Below are 19,997 nucleotides of genomic sequence, written 5' to 3' on the forward strand. Positions count from 1 at the left end.
TGGGGCAGCTCCCATCACCATTTAATTTCTCTGGCGTATTCATGCTGCAATTGTAATCGAGACTCGGCGGAGACTCACCAATGCAAGCCTATGGGTGCGAGAAAAAAATGGCACAGTACTCAGACCATGCGAGTGCTGTCCGATCTTTACACACCGATGTCCTTTTAAAAGCCGATAGAATATATATATATAAACATAGAATAGATAGATATATAGCTGTCAGTGACACACACATATACTGTATATATATATATATATATATATATATATATTACATAGATACATAAATATAAAAAAAACAGTAATTCATCTGCCTTGTTCTGTAAAATCACTGCAGGAGCCGGCCGACAGGATAGAAGAGATGGATTACACACAGTAAAAACAAATAGAATAGGTAGATATACAGATGTCGGTGACAAATACAATTAGTACAGTGTGTACAGCTTACTGTACATGTATTTAGTTAATAAAAGATAATTTTGGGGAAAAAAATGGCATGGGCTCCTGTGCAATTTTCATAATCAGCAGAGGGAAATCCGATGGCTGGGGGCAGATGTTTATAGCCTGGGAAGGGGGTAATACCCATGAAGCTTCCCAGGCTATTAATATCAGCTCTCAGCTGTATAATTAGCCTTACTGGCTATTAAAATGGGGGACCCTAATAAAAATTATGTAGGGTCCCTCTATAATTAATAACCAGCAAAGGCTATGCAGATAGCTGCAGGCTGATATAGCCTAGGAAGGGGCCTTGGATACTGCCCCCCCAGGCTAAAGACATCAGCTCTCAGCCATCCCACAAAAGGCTAAGATGCACCAATTCTGACACTTAGCCTTGCTCTTCCCACTTGCTCTGTAACAGTGGCAAGTGGGGTGAAAGTTAGGGGGGTTGATGTCACCTTTGTATTGTCAGGTGATATCAAGCCCAGAGGTTAGTAATGGAGAGGCGTCCATAAGACGTCCCCATTACTAACCCCATAGTCACATTGTAAGAAAACACAGACACCCAAAAAAAGTCATTTAATTGAAAGAATGACATAGACTCCTTTAATATTCTTAAATTAAACCATACTTACGACCTCACACATTCCCTGATGCCCTCATGCTTTTAATCCATTTGTCCCACGATGGGTCCAGCTCAGCTACACCAGATGGCAATATACAAGGAGAAACAAGGAGTACAAAAACGCCCATATATAAAAGTATAACAATTATTTATTAATTATCAATAAAATCACCAAATACATAATTCGTAAATTCTTTTCAAAAGACAAAGAAATGTATAATGTGAAGGACACAGAACAGAAAAGTCCGACACAATTGCATATATCACAGGACTGGGTAATCTGAGATCATAGTATATAAAGTATATCATACCACTGTCTAACCATCATAATCAAAAATAACGCAAGCATAATGCCAATGTGGTTATAACCCTATGTGTGTAACAAAGGTGTAGACAGAGCAGATCTCAGTATCAGAATATCATCTCACCCAATTTCGTCCAGGCAAAGGTCAGACAGATGCAGCCCCTAGATGGCAGCCTGCATGGATGCATAATGCATCCAAACAGCCTGGCATCCAGTCGACACAGCACTGTGTGCTCAGTGTCTATCTGTGAACTGCTATTCCCTATGTGAGGGCACCAAGAGTGAGAGAAAGTTCTCCTGCTCGTGGTGCTGTCTAACAGGTCCTGCGAGTTCACTGCCAATGAACTCACTTCACCTATGTGATGTCGACCCGAGTGCCGTGGGAAAATTTTATCTCCAAATTTTGCATTTTCATAAGGGTAGCAAGAGAAATTGCTTCATACAATTTGTTGCGCAATTTCTCCTGAGTACACTGATACCCCATATGTGGGGGAATACTACTGTTTGGGAGTACGGCTTGGAGGGGAAGTAGCGCCATTTGACTTTTTGAATGCAAAATTTGATGGAGTAATTAGTGGACATCATGTCACATTTCAAGAGCCCCTGATGTGCCTAAACAGTGGAACCCACCACAAGTGACACCATTTTGGAAACTAGACCTATTTGGGACCTTATCTAGATGTGTATTGAGCACCCTGAACCCCCCAGGTACCTCACAAAGGTTTATAACGTTGAAAATAAATAAAAAAATCAAATTTTTCTCACAAAAAAATCTTATTTGGCTACAAATTTTGTATTGTTACAAGGGCAAAAGTGGAAAATGGACCCCTAAGTTTGTTGTACAATATCTCCTGAGTTCACTGAAACCTCATATGTGGTCAAAAACTATTTTGAGGCACAGTGCAGAGCTCAGAAAGTAAGTAGCGCCATATTACAATGCCGATTTTGCTGCTCTTGCTTGAGGATGCCATTTTACATTGGCACAGCCTCTGAGGTGCCAGAACAGCAGAACCCCCCATAAGGGACACCATTTTGGAAATTATAAACCTTTGGGAATATGTCTACAGATGTAGTGACGATTTTGACTCCATGGGTATTTTCCAGAAACAGGCAGCAGTGGATGTTGCAGAGTGAAAATTGCAAACTGCTTTTGTAGTGACAAGTACATTGCAGTCACCAGTACATTATGCCCAGCTCATGCTTCTGCAGACAAGCCCCTGTAAATTAGGCAGGCTCTCATCACTACAGAAATACCAAGCATATGGGCGCTAAATGTTGCTTAGGCACACTGGGGCTCAGAAGGGAGGGGGGCATTCGGATTTGAGAGCGAAGAATTTGCTGAATTTTCTTTGGGGAATGAGTAGCAATTTCGCTTTTCCAGAGGCTTTGTACTAGCAGTAAAGTGGTTGCCCCCTATATTTCCGTTAACAGATGACATATCTGAGTGGTGACTTTCTTTTTTTGTGAATTTAAATTTTAAAAAACTGACCGTCATATCCTTGCATTTTTTGTGGATTGAGTTGAAGCATTTATTGGGAACATTTTACATAACGTTTGGGATCACATTTATCCGGTGCTCTACGCTGAGCACTTACTTTGGGTTTTCAATCTAAATTTCCGAGTGACATGACAGATGAAACCCCCAAGAGATCCTTTCACTGTAATGAGGCAACAGAGTTATTCTGGACTCCATCTGTCTTTCTCAGAAGTGCACAAAACTGTGGCCAACAGTACTTTTATGCAATTCTAAAAAGACAGACACTGCCGGATCACAGGTCTTATGGCGTCCACAGTTCCTCCATCTGCCTCATTATAGGAAATTTTCCGCCGGGGGTTCTGTCTGAATCACTTATTTCAAAAATATACTTGGAAACCCTTGTGCAAGTGCTCAGCTCAGAGCGCAGGATAAACGTGGGCCAAGCCTTACTGCGATCTTTGGGAAGCAGAATGAAAAAATCAACAGCATGTGAAGAATTGGTTGTATTTATTTTTTACGCCATTCCTCGTGCAGTATAAGTGATTAGGTGACTTTGTTCTTCGGGTCCATGCGATTAGAGGTACCAAATTTACATTAGGTTTTTATGTTTGGCTGCTGTCACACACTAAAGACGCTTTTTATTGCGAAAACTAGTTTTTGCATCACCATATTTTAAGAGCTATAATTTTTTCATATTTCGGCCAACAGAGTCATGTGATCACTTGTTTTTTGCTGAATGAGCTGACGTTTTTATTGGTACTATTTTTGAGCACATAATATTTTTTGATCACTTTCTATTCTGATTTTTGGGAGAAAGAATGAACAAAAACCAGCAATTCAGGAATTGCTTTTTGTATTTGTTTTTTTATACCGTTTCACGTGTGATAAAATTGGTAAGACCACTTTAATCTTCGAGTCAGTATGATTACAGCGATGCCTCATGTATATCTTTTTTTAATGTTTTGGCGCTTTTACACAATAAAAACTATTTTATAAAAAATAATTATTCTTGCATCGCTTTATTCTGAGAGCTATAACATTTTTATTTCTCTGCTTATGGAGCTGCATGATGGCTTGTTTTTTGCAGGACAAGATTCTCTTTTCAGCGGTACCGTTTTTATTTACATCTTTTTTATCGCATTTTATTTCACTTTTTGTCCGGCAGTATGAAGATAAAGCATTGTTTTTTGCCTTGTTTTTTAATTTATTTTTTTTACGGTGTTCACTGAAGAGGTTACCTAGTGGGACAGTTTTATAGAGCGGGTCATTACGGACATGATGATAACAAATATGTGTACTTTTATTGTTTTTCTTATTTACATTAAAGAAATATATTTATTGGAAAATTATTTTATTTTTTTTTTTTATTTAGTGATTTAAAAAAAAAATATATATTTTTACACTTAGGAAGTTTTTTTTACTTTTTTACATTGTCCCAGTATGGGACATGACTGTATTATATCAGATCGCTGATCTGACACTGCATTGCAGAATATCAGATCAGCAATCTGACAGGCAGGGAGGGAGGCATGCCAGCACCTGCTCCCAACAGGCGCTCACACGCCACCTTCCCTGCAGGACCCAGAAGGACCCCACGGCCATCTTGGAGCTGGGAGGTCTCCATGGAGACCATCAGGACAACGCAATTGCATCGCGTTGTCCTGATGGAAGTGCGCAGGGAACCACCTGCCTGCACCGATCCCCTCTATGTTGCTGTCACTGCTGACAGCGGCATTAGAGGGGTTAAATGCCTGTGATCGGTGCTAGCACCAATCGTGGCTGTTGCTGCGGGGTGTCAGCGATCGTGCCGCCATACTAGTTCTGCAGTTTGCTTGAACGCACCTTCTGCAGAGCAGTACTAGTATAGCACATGTCGTGAAGGGGTTAAAATGTGAAAAATGACAATATATTTCTACTTTTTGCCAAAAATACAAAAGAAATGTGTCATCTTTAACTTTAGCCCTTTTAGAGATCATTTAATCTTCAATTGCTTAACTGTTCTCAACAACAGTAATTTTGACCAGGGGTGCCCAAACTTTTACATGCCATCGTGCATCATAATTCTAAAAGAAAAAGTTTAGAAAATAACTTTAAAACACAGGAAAGTGATACAGAAAAATAAGGTCGCTGTACATCTAGTTAGCCTGGATTTTGGACGAACCAGGTACACAACAGGACCCTTTTTTCTGTATCACGTCAGTGTTTTTACATTTTTTATTGACATTTTCTTTGAGAATGATGGCATATTGCTAGTGTTTATTGCAGTAAATGTGTCTGTGGTAAGCCTTTGTATTGTACTCTATTTGTGCACAGTCAGTCACATGCACGGAGCACCTGTCTGCTTTATTAATTTATCTGGAGGTGACACATCTCTTATTCCAGCCAAAGTCAATGAATACAAATTCCGGCCTTCTTAACATCCACAGTACACAAGATGGTGCAAATAGCAGAGTTTCCACCCTTCCACTGGCTGGCTGGGATTAGAGCAGCTGCGACTTTGGGGCTTCCAGGGCTGACTACCCCCACCTGTGGCACCCTGCTTTTGGCAAGCACCCACAGAGAGGAGGTAACGACAAGCTTAGGAAGCTGACATTGAGGCACGTGGCCAGGTGACTTAAGAGTTCCAACCTGGCTTCTCCAAATGTCTCCATGACGCCATGTGACGGGTGGGTCCAAATCCTGGCTTCTCCCAATGTATCCATGAGGCCAAATGACCAGAGGGTCACAATTCTGGCTTCCCCAAACATTTCCATGGGTTCAGTGATAGTCATTGGAGCAGAACAGTATTACTTCAGCTAGAGCCGAGGACTCTGAAGCTGCCATTCTGTAGAATGGCAAATCTGTGTTCCCTTTGATGGTGCAGAAGGATTGACATGCCTTTTTATACCCACATCTATGGTTCAGGTCATGATTTACAGGTTGGGGGTAGGTGGAATGAGTTTATCTCTCATTGTTTAAGTATTTAATCAATTTACATAGTTCATCCTTCACTGTTTTGCAGGTCAACAAGCTACATACAGTGCCTTGCAAAAGTATTTAGCTCCCAGGAACTTTTCAACCTTTTCCCACATATCATGGCTTCAAACATAAAGATACCAAATGTAAATTTTTGGTGAAGAATCAACAACAAGTGGAACACAATTGAGAAGTTGAACGAAATTTATTGGTTATTTTAAATTTTTGTGGAAATTCAAAAACTGAAAAGTGGGGCGTGCAATATTATTCGGCCCCTTTAACTTAATACTTTGTTGCACTACCTTTTGCTGTGATTACAGCTGCAAGTTGCTTGGGGTATGTCCCTATTAGTTATGTACATCGAGAGACTGAAATTTTTGCCCATCCATGGCAAACAGCTCGAGCTCAGTGAGGTTTGATGGAGAGCATTTGAGAACAGCAGTTTTCAGCTCTTTCCACAGATTGTCGATTGGATTGAAGTCTGGACTTTGACTTGGCCATTCTAACTCCTGGATATGTTTATTTGTGAACCATTCCATTGTAGATTTTGCTTTATGTTTGGGATCATTGTCTTGTTGGAAGACAAATCTCCGTCCCAGTCTCAGGCCTTTTGCAGACACAAACAGGTTTTCTTCAAGAATGGTCCTGTATTTGGCTCCATCCATCTTCCCATCAATTTTAACCATCTTCCCTGTCCCTGCTGAAGAAAAGCAAGCCCAAACCATGATGCTGCCACCACCATGTTTAACAGTGGGGATGGTGTGTTCAGGGTGATGAGCTGTGTTGCCTTTACGCCAAACATAACGTTTGGCATTGTGGCCAAAAAGTTCAATTTTGGTTTCATGTGACCAGAGCACCTTCTTCCGCATGTTTGGTGTGTCTCCAAGGTGGCTTGTTGCAGACTTTAAATGACACTTTTTATCGATATCCTTGAGAAATGGCTTTCTTCTTGCCACTCTTCCATAAAGGCCAGATTTGTGCAGTGTACGACTGATTGTTGTCCTATGAACAGACTGTCCCACCTCAGCTGTAGATATTTGCAGTTCTTCCAGAGTGATCATGGGCCTCTTGACTGCATCTCTGATCAGTCTTCTTCTTGTTTGAGAAGAAAGTTTAGAGGGACAGCCGGGTCTTGGTAGATTTGCAGTGGTATGATACTCCTTCCATTTCAGTATGATCGCTTGCACAGTGCTCCTTGGGATGTTAAAGTTTTGGAAATCATTTTGTATCCAAATCCAGCATTAAACTTCTCCACAACAGTATCTTGGACCTGCCTGTTGTGTTCCTTGGTCTTCATGATGCTCTCTGTGCTTCAAACAGAACCCTGAGACTATCACAGAGCAGGTGCATTTATACGGAGACTTGATTACACACAGGTGGATTATATTTATCATCATTAGGCATTTAGGATAACATTGGATCATTCAGAGATCCACAATGAACTTCTAGAGTAAGTTTGCTGCACTGACGGTAAAGGGGCCAAATAATATTGCACGCCCCACTTTTCAGTTTTTGAATTTCCAAAAAAATGTACTGTAAAATAACCAATAAATTTCGTTCAACTTTACAATTGTGTTCCACTTGTGGTTGATTCTTCATCTAAAATTTACATTTGGTATCTTTATGTTTGAAGCATGATATGTAGGAAAGGGTTGAAAAGTTCCAGGGAGCCGAATACTTTCGCAAGGCACTGTAACATCGATTGCTCAATAACACTGGGTCCCTGTCCTTAAAAAAATAGCAATGCAATAAACTGTAGGAGCTGATGTAACAGGTAAACAGCAGCCATTCATTAATTTCAATAGTCAGTTTTAAGACGCAAATCACAACAGTCTATGGTCCTTGACCCACTGAAGAAAAGCACAAAAATTCAATAGTCTAGGTTCAGACAATTGTCTATGTCTCCTGGGCTACAGAAAATAGACATGTTGCATAATTAAGATTACATGCTGTATTGTCATACCTCTGTTTTGCTCCACGTTGGGTGTTACAGATGGCCTGGCATGGATCTATGACATTATCTCCTTATGCAAATTGCCTCTTCTGAGAAAAAGAGGACTTAACTCTATAGCGCCACCTGTTGGAAGTAGCGATCCTACAAGTCACAATCAACCCTTTAACGAGTCGTGCAATATGACTTAGGATAAAAGCCAAATCAGTATCTCAATTCGCAGACACAGTGTTTCGGGCTGTTGGCCCTCGTCAGTGCGAAGCACGAGAACTGATTTGGCTAGGTGAGAGGCTCTGGACTGGGGTCTAAGGGGTCTCCTTAGACATACACTGCTCAAAACATAAAGAAAACACTTAAATAACACACTGTAACTCCAAGTAACTCACACTTCTGTGAAATCAACCTGATCAGTTATGAAGCAAGATGTGTACTTAGTATCCGTTGGATCTCTTGCTCGCAGCTCCTTTCAAAAGGCAATTGCAATATTAATTACTCTACATACCAACTGTAACAGGGGAAAAACTGTGTAAATGCTGTGTAAATACCGGGCAAATATGTAAGTGCTGTGTAGTGATGTAGCATGATGAATCCAGATGAATGTCCTTCAGAATTATTTATTGTAATACATCTTCTTTATTTCCCCAATAAAATGACGCTGAGTTAAAAGTGAAAATCTACTTCTTTACAGTAAGTAGTAAACGTTTTACAGTTTACAGTGAATAAATTAATGTGTGATGCATGGTTACTACTAGCTGTATGGTCAGCAACTACATGTTTGTAATACCGAACATATTCCTTACCTTACCTTTTGTTTGTTTTCACATTTTCAAGGGAACCTATCATTAAATTCTTGCTGCCATAACCATTGGGAGCATGAATCAGATCCGGTCTGAGTAATTGCAGCCAGGTATGTCATACTCTGAAACACTGCAGGGTTTTATAGAAAGCACGGCTTAACAAGATGTCTATGAACTATACCGAGAGATCTGATTGGTCTGATGAGGTCCCCCGGCAGTGATTTCACTGCCCAACTCCAGTTGAGTGACTAGGGTTGAGCGAAACGGATAAGACAAATTCAAAAATCGCCGACTTTCGGCAAACTCCGGATTCATGAAACCGACCCGATCCTAGTGTGGGATCGGCCATGCGGTCGGCGATCTGCGCGCCAAAGTCGCATTTCGTATGATGCTCTCAGTGCCATTTTTCAGCCAATAAAAGAGGACACAGAGTGTGGGCAGCGTGATGACATAGGTCTCGGTCCCCACCATCTTAGAGAAGGGCATGACAGTGATTGACTTGCTTTCTGCGACGTCACAGGGGCTATAAAGGGGCGTGCACGCCGACCGCCATCTTACTTCTGCCGATCTTAGCATAGGGAGAGGTTGCTGCAGCTTCATCAGAAGAAGGGATATAGTTAGGGAGGGAAGATTAACCCCAAACTGCTTGTGCTGTAGCGATTTCCACTGTCCAACACCACCTTTTTTTTGAAGGGACAGTGGAGGGTATATTCTTGTGCATTAGCTCTGTAGCTTATTAGGCTGCCTTATAAGGCTCCCCGATAGCTGCATTGCTGTTTGCACGCTGCTGTGCAAACCAACTGCTTTTTTAAAAGCAAAAATCCTGTTGCTCTTTTCTGCACAGTTATCTTGTTTATTTGTCCACACTTTTGTGTGCAGCAGTCCTTTTTATTGCTGCCATACTTGTCCTGAGATCATTGTAGGGAGATTGAAATTGTACTACAGTCCTTGTATTTTTTTTATATATCTTCCAGCCACTTTCTGCCACTTACATTGTGTTGTTTTATACACTGGTCCTGAGTTTTGGTTCAGTCTCCCAAAAAAAAAGTGAGATTCAAATTCTCACAAAGTGGATATACTTCAGTCCTGTTAGTTTGTTGTATGTCAGCCAGCCACTTTCTGCCACTTAGATTGTGTTGTTTTATGCACTGGGCCTGAGTTTTGTTTCAGTCTCCCAAAAAATCAATGTTCTCCCTCACAGGTCATTCCCCTTTGATTACTGGGCATCTAAAATAGACACCTGGCCTGAATTGGCAGAATATGCATTACAGGAGCTCGCTTGCCTTGCTGCTAGTGTGCTATCAGAAAGAGTCTTCAGTGCTGCTGGTTCAATACTGACCGAAAAAAGGACACGTCTGGCTACCTGAAATGTTGATGATCTAACCTTCATTAAAATGAACCAATCATGGATTTCAAATTATTTGGCCCCACCCTCCCCTGCTGACACGTAGCTTGCCTGAAAAATGTCTTGCTTTTGGCCTCCTCTTACTGACTGCTCCAATTCCTCCATTTGCAGCTGCTGAATGTCCACCATAGGCCATTTTTATACCTCCCTAAATGGGCTGACTCCCCCCTCAGGGCCGTGGTCACCACCTGGCGCAAGCACCCGTGCGAGTGCCGTTTGCCTGGACAGGTGGGTGTTCCCACTCTTGGGCGACGGCACTGGCACAGGGTCCCTCATAGTACAATGAAGAGTCTCTGACGGTGGTGGTGCACAACCAACATCAGACACACCATCGTATTATGCGGGGCCCTGTGCCAGTACCGCCGCCCACGAGAGAGTGTTCCCCCCAGCTCGTACAGTGCTCTACCACTTGCAATACGTACCTCTCCCTGCTCCACCACTGTGTAGTCTGTGCTGTTAAATCCTTCAATGGCACTGCCAATACAAATTTGTTGAAATGATAGATGATACTTAAAATATACAGGGGCCCTGGCCTCCATTTAGACCAGTTAATGCTTTGCACCTACTACTACTGTCTGCTACTCAGCAGAGGAGCCCACCCCTGTACCTAGCTATGCCACCTGTTTATTTATGAACAATTTTTTGGCAGACATTTAGCCCACTTTATTATTTGTGCCTACTAACTGTGTCTGCCACTCATTACAGTTGTCCTCCACTGAACAAAGCAATGCCGCCTGTTTAATCCTGTTACCAATTTTGAACTGCATTTAGCCTACTTTATTATTTGGGCCTACTAACTGTGTCTGCCACTCATTACAGTTGTCCTCCACTGAACAAAGCAATGCCGCCTGTTTAATCCTGTTACCAATTTTGAACTGCATTTAGCCTACTTTATTATTTGGGCCTACTAACTGTGTATGCCACTCATTACAGTTGTCCTCCACTGAACAAAGCAATGCCGCCTGTTTAGTCCTGTTACCAATTTTGAACTGCATTTAGGCTACTTTATTATTTAGGCCTACTAACTGTGTCTGCCCCTCATTACAGTTGTCCTCCACCGAACAAAGCAATGCTGCCTATTTAGTCCTGTTACAAATTTTGAACTGCATTTAGGCTACTTTATTATTTGGGCCTACTAACTGTGTCTGCCACACATTACAGTTGTCCTCCACTGAACAAAGCAATGCGGCCTGTTTAGTCCTGTTACCACATTTGAACTGCATTTAGCCCACTTTATTATTTGGGCCTATATCTGTGTTTCCTCCTCATCCTGCCCATTGCCCAGCCACTGCTAGATGAGTCTGCTGGTACATTGACCCAGACCACTACATTCCCCTTGCACTCTACACAGCCAGAATCTGACCCTGCTGAAAGTCAGGTTCCCCTTCCCGCATACTATACCACCTTACACGGGAACAAAGAGGAAGGTGCAGATGAAAGTGCAGGTTCCTTCATCAGGTGGGGGGGCATACTCGTTCGCGACGTCACTGGCACACGGCCCCTCATAGTATGCAAAAGTGTCTCTGCCGGTGGGAGGCGCCATCCGCCGTCAAACACACTGCCGTACTATGAGGGGCCCTGTGCCAGTGCCAATGCCAACGAGTGGGCCCCCCCTGCTTGCTCAGGATCACAGCACTTGCAAAGTTGAAATACTTACCTCTCCCTGCTCCACCGCCGTGACGTATTCCGCGTTTCCTGGGCCCACGAAAATCTTGAGTCAGCCCTACCCCCCACAACTTTAGCCAAATGACCCACAGTTTTCAATGCCTAACTATTATTATAAAGTAAATTAAGATTGACAAGCTTCAGTAATAAGAATTTATGTTTTTGGCATTAAAATGGGCACTGTAGGTATTTTCCTGTCCTCCACTCACTGCCGACTTTGATTCCCCATTGACTTGCATTGGGTTTCGTGTTTCAGTCGGCCCCCGACTTTTCGCAATAATCGGCCGATTTCACCCGACCCGACTTTTGACAAAGTCGGGTTTCGCGAAACCCGACTTGATCCGAAAAAAGTAAAAGTCGCTCAACTCTATGAGTGACAATGACAAGTCTCCCCTCTATGTGTTTACATACAAAGAAAAGTGTTAATCAATTGGGGCGAGATGCCAGACAGGTAGGTCACTTCTGGCTTTTCAAAATAAATTTGGTCCGAAATGACGGAGCGTTTCAGTGTAAAACATATCTGTCTGCAATCGCTCATTCTGGTTCGTATTCCTGCTGCCTGTGGTTGGAGCAGCATCAATTTAATGTCAGGTTCCCTTTAGGCTAGTCACACCAATGTATATTCTCTCATCCGAGAGGATCAAGACAATTATGCCAATCACACTCTGATTCTCTCGGATAAGGAGAATATAGGGACAAAATTTCTCCAATGACTATTTTCTCCATTCTGTCAGTCATTGGAAATTAGAATACACTCAGATGTCATCGAAGTGCAGTCTGGTGGTTTCCACAGACTCATTGACTTGCATGGCTGAGTTTTATCTGATAAATAGATCCAACTTGAGTATGCATCAATTTTTTTCTCTTGATCCAAGGAAAATATCAGACATGTGCACAGCCCCATAGAGTAACATTGGTCAAAGGGCGATCCCATGTTTTGTCGGATCATACCTGTACTAAAAATACGGATGTGTGCGTGAGTAAGATGTAGAAGAATCCACAAGCCGACTGGCTGTTGATGACGGATCCCATATTATACTAAGTTACATTGAATTTGGAACGCATAGACCCTAAATCTCATTTACATATGGACATGCAAATTACCCCATAGTATAAGGCCTGGGCTACATGCGTACAGCAAAATCAGAGCTCTAAAATAGTCACGCAGCAGAAATGCTTTATCATGCGACTATTCAGAACTTTGTTGTCGTGCGACAAATGGGGCTGTGTAAACCTCAACTTAATAATGAGTTTGCAAGGGGCATTAAATGTTAAATGGGTTGTCTGGGACTTTAACATTGATGTCCCATTTTTAGGGTAGGTCATCAATATCTGATCAGTAGGGGTGTGACAACCAGCAGCTCCACCAATCAGCTGTTCCAGGTGTCGACAGCGGCTGGAACCGATCAGTTATGGAGCTGCACAGCACAGCGCCATTGACGGAACAGTGGCGCGGGTACTGCACATCCACATCTATTTATTTAAATATGTGCAGTACCCACCGCGGCCACTATACTGTGCTGCTCCATAACTGAGCATTTGATCAGCGGAGGTGTCAGTTGTCACACCCCCTCTATTCAGACATTGATGATCTATCTTAAGGATATGCCATCAATGTTAGGCCATGTGCACACGCTGCGGATTCCATTGCGGAATTGTCTGCAGCGGTTTTGATAAATCCGCAGTGCAAACCCGCTGGGATTTTACTGTGGATTTATCGCGGTTTTTATTGCGGTTTCCGCTGCGGGTTTTCACCTGCAGTTTTCTATTGGAGCAGGTGAAAAACTGCTGCGGATTCCGCACAAAGAATTGACATGCTGCGGAAAATAAACCGCTGTGTTTCCGCGCGTTTTTTTCCGCAGCATGTGCACTGCGGATTTCATTTCCCATAGCATTACATGGTACTGTAAATGCATGGTAAACCGCTGCGGATCCGCTGCAAAATCTGCAGCGTGTGCACATACCCTTAAAGTCCCGGTCAACCCCTTTAATGAATCTACTGGATTCAAGATCTTGCATCGAAATACCAAACGTTAAACAATGCTGTATAAAGTGAAAAAAGGGCGTTAATTTATTGTATCATTTTCTGACCTTCACTTTAAAGATGATTGTTTTCCCAGCAGCACATACGGTACGCGACGCCAACTCGCCTGTATTTATCCATTAACACGGAATTGTGAAGGGCGGATACTGGATATTAAACGAGCAGTGGTAATTACTGCTTACAGCGTCTCACACTCTGATGTGCACAATATAAGACTACAGATGTTTTTATTACTATGTAATGATTCTCTTCTGTGATGAAATGTTAACTCATTGGGGGACAGTTATTAATAGAGATATAAGGAAAACGTGGCGCACGTACAGAGGGTAACCATGCAAGGTGCTTTTTTTTTTTTTTTACAAATAGATTTTATTCAAAGATTACAAAGGCTTCCTTTATCTTTAATTAACCTCATGATATATTAAAGTGATTATTTAAACAGAAGATATAATCAGAAAATAATAACCTGTTGTTGAAATCAGGTTTTTTTCACATCATGAGCTTTATTGAAAAATAAAATTAATATTCTTGCAGATTTCACAATGGCCATTGAGGTTATTTCAGACTTACTGTATATTTTGTGTTGTTTTAGGAAACAACACATGCACATTAGCCACAAAGATCAGACATTCATGTTTTGTATTGAAGCATCTAATGTGCATGTGCAAAAAAAAAAAATGAGTCGGGTCTTTTGTGATTGATGGATTGATGGATGAATCGACTTTTGCGATTGATGGATACTATTTTCTCCTCTTGGTATAGAGGTGTTGCCTGTCATTATAGCCCTGCCTCTGATGATAAGCAGCCTTGCTCAGAAATCTTCCTAAAAGTCTAAAAGAAGCTCCAACGGCCAATGTGAAAATTACAATATCACTACTTTTTTTTTTTTTAATAAAGTTTAAGGAAAATAATAAAATCATTTAAAAAAGTAACAAAAACCTAGTTTAAATAATAGTTCATTATCTGATTATAGCTTCCATTAAAAAGCTTAAAATAGCTAAAAAACGCTAGAATTTCTTAAAAGGAAGTTCACCTTTAAACTGGACATGTCAGGGAAGCATATCTGATCTGGGATAAAATTTAGTATTGAAAAGTAGTAGTAATAAAAATTAGTAGTGAATTGTTGCATCCGTTTACAAAACTATGGCACAAAAATCCTTTGCCTTGCGATCGGTTTCTCGGATGTACTACTAAAAACAAAATTAGCGTGAAATGAACTCTGTGTGAACATATAGCAAATTTATAGAGGGTCTAGGGATTGTAGGGAAAGCAACCGACATTTAATGACAGTCTACACAGTCTGCTTATCACCAAACCAGAATGGCAACTGAAATTCCCTCTGCTGCCCGGCTCGATTAGTGGGAAAAAGTCGGCCATGAACATCAGATGACTGCCGGCCTAATGATGCTACAGATGATCATTCAGCTGGCAGCCATCTCCCCTGGCTGTGCCATACGTGGCCAATAGGGGAAGGAGAGGTGGGTATTCTGCACTGCTGATGAGGATCCAAATGAACAATCAAAAGAAAGTTCACCAATCCAGATAAGGTCTAGATATGGTTTTATTTTCAATGCGTTTTGAAATCATCAGACCTCTTAATCAGGGAAAAAACAGGACGATCTGATGAAGAGCTTCATCTGTACGGATTCCCTATCTGATGAAGATCTTCATCTGTACGGCTTCCCAATCTGATGAAGAGCTTCATCTGTACGGCTTCCCAATCTGATGAAGAGCTTCATCTGTACCGATTCCCTATCTGATGAAGAGCTTCAGCTGTACGGCTTACCAATCTGATGAAGATCTTCATCTGTACGGCTCCCTATCTGATGAAGAGCTTCATCTGTATGGCTTCCCAATCTGATGAAGAGCTTCATCTGTACGGCTTCCCAATCTGAAGAAGAGCTTCATCTGTACGGATTCCCTATTTGATGAAGAGCTTCATCTGTACGGCTTCCCAATCTGATGAAGATCTTCATCTGTGTGGCTTCCCAATCTGATGAAGAGCTTCATCTGTATGGCTTCCCAATCTGATGAAGAGCTTCATCTGTATGGCTTCCCAATCTGATGAAGAGCTTCATCTGTACGGCTTCCCAATCTGATGAAGAGCTTCATCTGTATGGCTTCCCAATCTGATGAAGAGCTTCATCTGTGCGGCTTCCCAATCTGATGAAGAGCTTCATCTGTATGGCTTCCCAATCTGATGAAGAGCTTCATCTGTATGGATTCCCAATCTGATGAAGAGCTTCATCTGTACGGCTTCCCAATCTGATGAAGAGCTTCATCTGTACGGCTTCCCAATCTGATGAAGAGCTTCATCTGTATGGCTTCCCAATCTGATGAAGAGCTTCATCTGTACGGCTTCCCAATCTGATGAAGAGCTTCATCTGTGCGGCTTCCCAATCTGATGAAGAGCTTCATCTGTATGGCTTCCCAATCTGATGAAGAGCTTCATCTGTATGGCTTCCCAATCTGATGAAGAGCTTCATCTGTACGGCTTCCCAATCTGATGAAGAGCTTCATCTGTATGGCTTCCCAATCTGATGAAGAGCTTCATCTGTGCGGCTTCCCAATCTGATGAAGAGCTTCATCTGTATGGCTTCCCAATCTGATGAAGAGCTTCATCTGTATGGCTTCCCAATCTGATGAAGAGCTTCATCTGTATGGCTTCCCAATCTGATGAAGAGCTTCATCTGTATGGCTTCCTATTCTGATGAAGAGCTTCATCTGTATGGCTTCCCAATCTGATGAAGAGCTTCATCTGTATGGCTTCCCAATCTGATGAAGAGCTTCATCTGTACGGCTTCCCAATCTGATGAAGAGCTTCATCTGTATGGCTTCTCAATCTGATGAAGAGCTTCATCTGTATGGCTTCCTATTCTGATGAAGAGCTTCATCTGTATGGCTTCCCAATCTGATGAAGAGCTTCATCTGTACGGATTCCCTATCTGATGAAGAGCTTCATCTGTACGACTTCCCAATCTGATGAAGAGCTTCATCTGTATGGCTTCCCAATCTGATGAAGAGCTTCATGTGTATGGCTTCCCAATCTTATGAAGAGCTTCATCTGTATGGCTTCCCAATCTGATGAAGAGCTTCATCTGTACGGCTTCCTATTCTGATGAAGAGCTTCATCTGTACGGCTTCCCAATCTGATGAAGAGCTTCATCTGTATGGCTTCCCAATCTGATGAAGAGCTTCATCTGTATGGCTTCCCAATCTGATGAAGAGCTTCATCTGTACGGCTTCCCAATCTGATGAAGAGCTTCATCTGTACGGCTTACCAATCTGATGAAGAGGTCGGATGACCAAAACGCGTTAAAAATAAATCCATATCTACACTTTATCTGGCTCATGGAACTTTCCTTTGATTGTTTGCTTGGATCCTCATCAACAGTGCAGAACACCCATCTCTCCTTACCTTACTGACCATTTACCAGTTGTTTTAACCATTGGGGCTGCAGCAGTTGTTCTACATGCGGTTTCAATGTTGTGTCTCACACAACTGAATCAGGTGAGTGTAACCTTTTATCCCAATGGTTGTCGGCTAGAACCTTATTGCCGCTTTCTGTTCCCTAGCTCTCCTCTGTTCTCTGTGACATATTTCTGGTGGTGGCTTATCTGCAGAAGACAATACGATCGGCAGTCTGAAATTAGACATGCTGGATCGATATCCCTCAACAATAAATTGTCCTGGCCTCCAACGATCAACTGAAGACGTCGATATCAGCTTCTAATAGCAAAAAATTTGTTAGCAACGTATTAGAAAATATATTTTTATGGAATTTCAAAACATTTACTCAAAGTAACTCTGCCCCCTAGCTGCACATTACGGAGACCTCATAAAATGCACAAATAATAATGCTAACAGCGTAGTACCTGGAAAGAAGCGTCAATGTGATGATAGTCCACCGGATTTTCTATGCTCAGCCATCGTTTTCCCCTCGGAGGTCTTATTTTCCATCTCTTCACTCTTTTGTTATGGAGCCACTTGCTTCTCCTCTCAAGTTTGTAATAATTTGAAATTATCCTAAGAATCCAATGAATATTCAGAGCCGTGCTTGTCAGATTCAACTCCGGCTGAAGACTTGAAGGCAGAAACAGAAGATATTTCTGCTGGTTTTATCTGTGAGCGACTGTGGGAAAGGTGTCAGCATAGCTGTAAGTGACTGGTTCTCTGTACCTTGTCGCTCTCCACCTGCTCTCCCTGCCTTTGTTCTTCCTGTCATAACGCCAGACACAAGAGACGCACCAGCAGGTCGTGCAGCTTACCGGCAGCAACCAGGAAGTGTTTTCTCCTCCAGCAGATCAGTTGACTTATTTGCAAGATAAAGGTGATAACAACAGAAAGGAAGCAAGATGGACTTCTAGATAGACTTATATAGGATCGGACCTGATCAGGAGAACCACCGACATCGTCCTGTCTCACATTCTATTAGGTTCCTAATATCACATTATGGTTGAGTAGTGTTATTAGCTGCCTCTTCTTCTTCCTTCTATTAAAGAGCAATTGTCGGTTTAATTCTTAATTTCATAAATCAATATTACTCGTGAAAATAAGAAACTTTGTAATATATCTTATCAGAGAAAAATAAGAAACTTTGTAATATATCTTATCAGAGAAACTTACTTCTTTCACCCCCTGGATTGAGCTAAAAAAATTCTCAATTCATAGGTAAAACCTGTCTTCAGTAAGGACAGGCTTTTCCATAAAGTTCTATGGAGAACTTACCGTGTTTTCCAGAGAACTTGCAGCATAATGTCTGTGTTGGCCTCTAGCTCCTTCCCTCCCCCTTCATGGAGTTTTATAAGCACCAATTGTCATCTCCTATCTCAGAAATGGTGAAATCTGTCTTCACTGGATGCAGATTTTACAGACTTTACTCGTGAATTCATAGAGAATGATCAGTCCTGAAGAAGAAAGAAGTGCATTTCTCTGATAAGATATATTTTATGAAATAAAAATTAACGGTATGGCTAGTTTTTAAAGGAGCTGTCCAGGACTTTTAAATTGATGACCTATCTGCAGGAAAGACTATCAATATCTGATCAGTGGGGGTGAGGCTCCCTGCACTCCCATCAATTAACTGTTCCTGATGGAAGTGTGGGCTGTAAAGTGCTTAGCTCCGTCAAACTGTACAGTGGCTGCAGCTAAGTACTGGATATTCACCCCCAAATCAAATTGATAGGGGGTGATGTGCAGTACCCCTATTCGGTCACTATACAGTTGACTGAGCTCTGTAGCTCCACAACTAATCACTCCTGGTCAACCCTGGGAATGACTGATCGTTAAAGGGGCCTGGTATCACTCCCCTATTGAGCAGATATTGAAGTCCTAACCTAAGGATGGGATATCAATGTCAAAATCATGGACAACCCTTTACGTTGTCATAGAATAATGTAGGCTAAGCAATGTGGCAGGGAATATAAATGTTACACATACATAACAAAGTAGAGATCTGTTCCCGAGCACTTCCTATAATGATCTACTGGCCTACATTTCTAAGTATCACACCTATTACACAGCAGATAGCAATTCATTCTGCATTCAGAATTTCCTATCAGGTTATACATAACAATGAGGGTTATTGTTAGTACACGAACACTTGGCGACAGACTACAATTAACATTCACAACAAACACAATGAGATAGTTTGCCTCTTATTGTCACATCTGCAGATGGATTGTGATAACGCAGATCCCACGTGTAGCCTGATTAGCAGACAGACCTTCTCTTTGTTATAATAATCAATATGATTTATGGATGTCCCTGGAATTGTTATTTACTCAATATAGAAACGCTTTCATGCCCATAATGGCTCCTTACACCGCACTGCCTAACGTATGAGTCCAGTCCTGTTCCTGTGGTTTTGGGCAGAGACAAGAGAAAAGGGTAAAGAAAGTTCACCCAATTTTAACTTCTCAATGTCATTTTCTCTATGATCCCCTATATGAAGCTCTCATTTCTACTATATGTTCCTTAACCCCTTAAAGGGGCTATCCAATATTTATTACCGGTATGCCCTTCAAATCGTGTGACTGCGGATTTATGAATCCCCCAGCACATGCACTGTGAGGATTTGCCAGTTTCAGACCCAGGATCGGAGAATATGTATGAGCTATACAGACTCCCGGCCAGTGAGCTCGGCGTCACTCCATACATTTGTATTGATTTGGAAAGGACATCCTCTATAAGCACTAACCACTTGCTTTCATATAAAATTCCCTACCATTCTCCCAATACAGCTAATCCCTATATCTGTTTTTTTTAATCTTTACTTCCTGTGATGTTTCGTTTGAAGGGAGTCTCAAACGGGACAATTTTTTAAATATTTTTTA

At 41.8% G+C, this 19,997-nt stretch overlaps 1 protein-coding gene across 1 annotated transcript in view; it reads right to left on the reverse strand.

Moving 5' to 3' along the window:
- The window catches only part of FAM83E (family with sequence similarity 83 member E), a 105,640-nt gene extending 87,776 nt beyond the window's left edge, over positions 1-17,864 (reverse strand). The window contains exon 1 of the mRNA XM_077259476.1: positions 17,538-17,864. The gene's annotated coding sequence lies outside the window, so the exon portion shown is untranslated. The remainder of the gene's footprint in view (positions 1-17,537) is intronic.
- Between the last annotated feature and the right edge of the window lie 2,133 nt (positions 17,865-19,997).

The sequence above is a fragment of the Ranitomeya variabilis genome, chromosome 4 (assembly GCF_051348905.1).
Source record: "Ranitomeya variabilis isolate aRanVar5 chromosome 4, aRanVar5.hap1, whole genome shotgun sequence".
Taxonomy (NCBI): Eukaryota; Metazoa; Chordata; class Amphibia; order Anura; family Dendrobatidae; genus Ranitomeya; species Ranitomeya variabilis.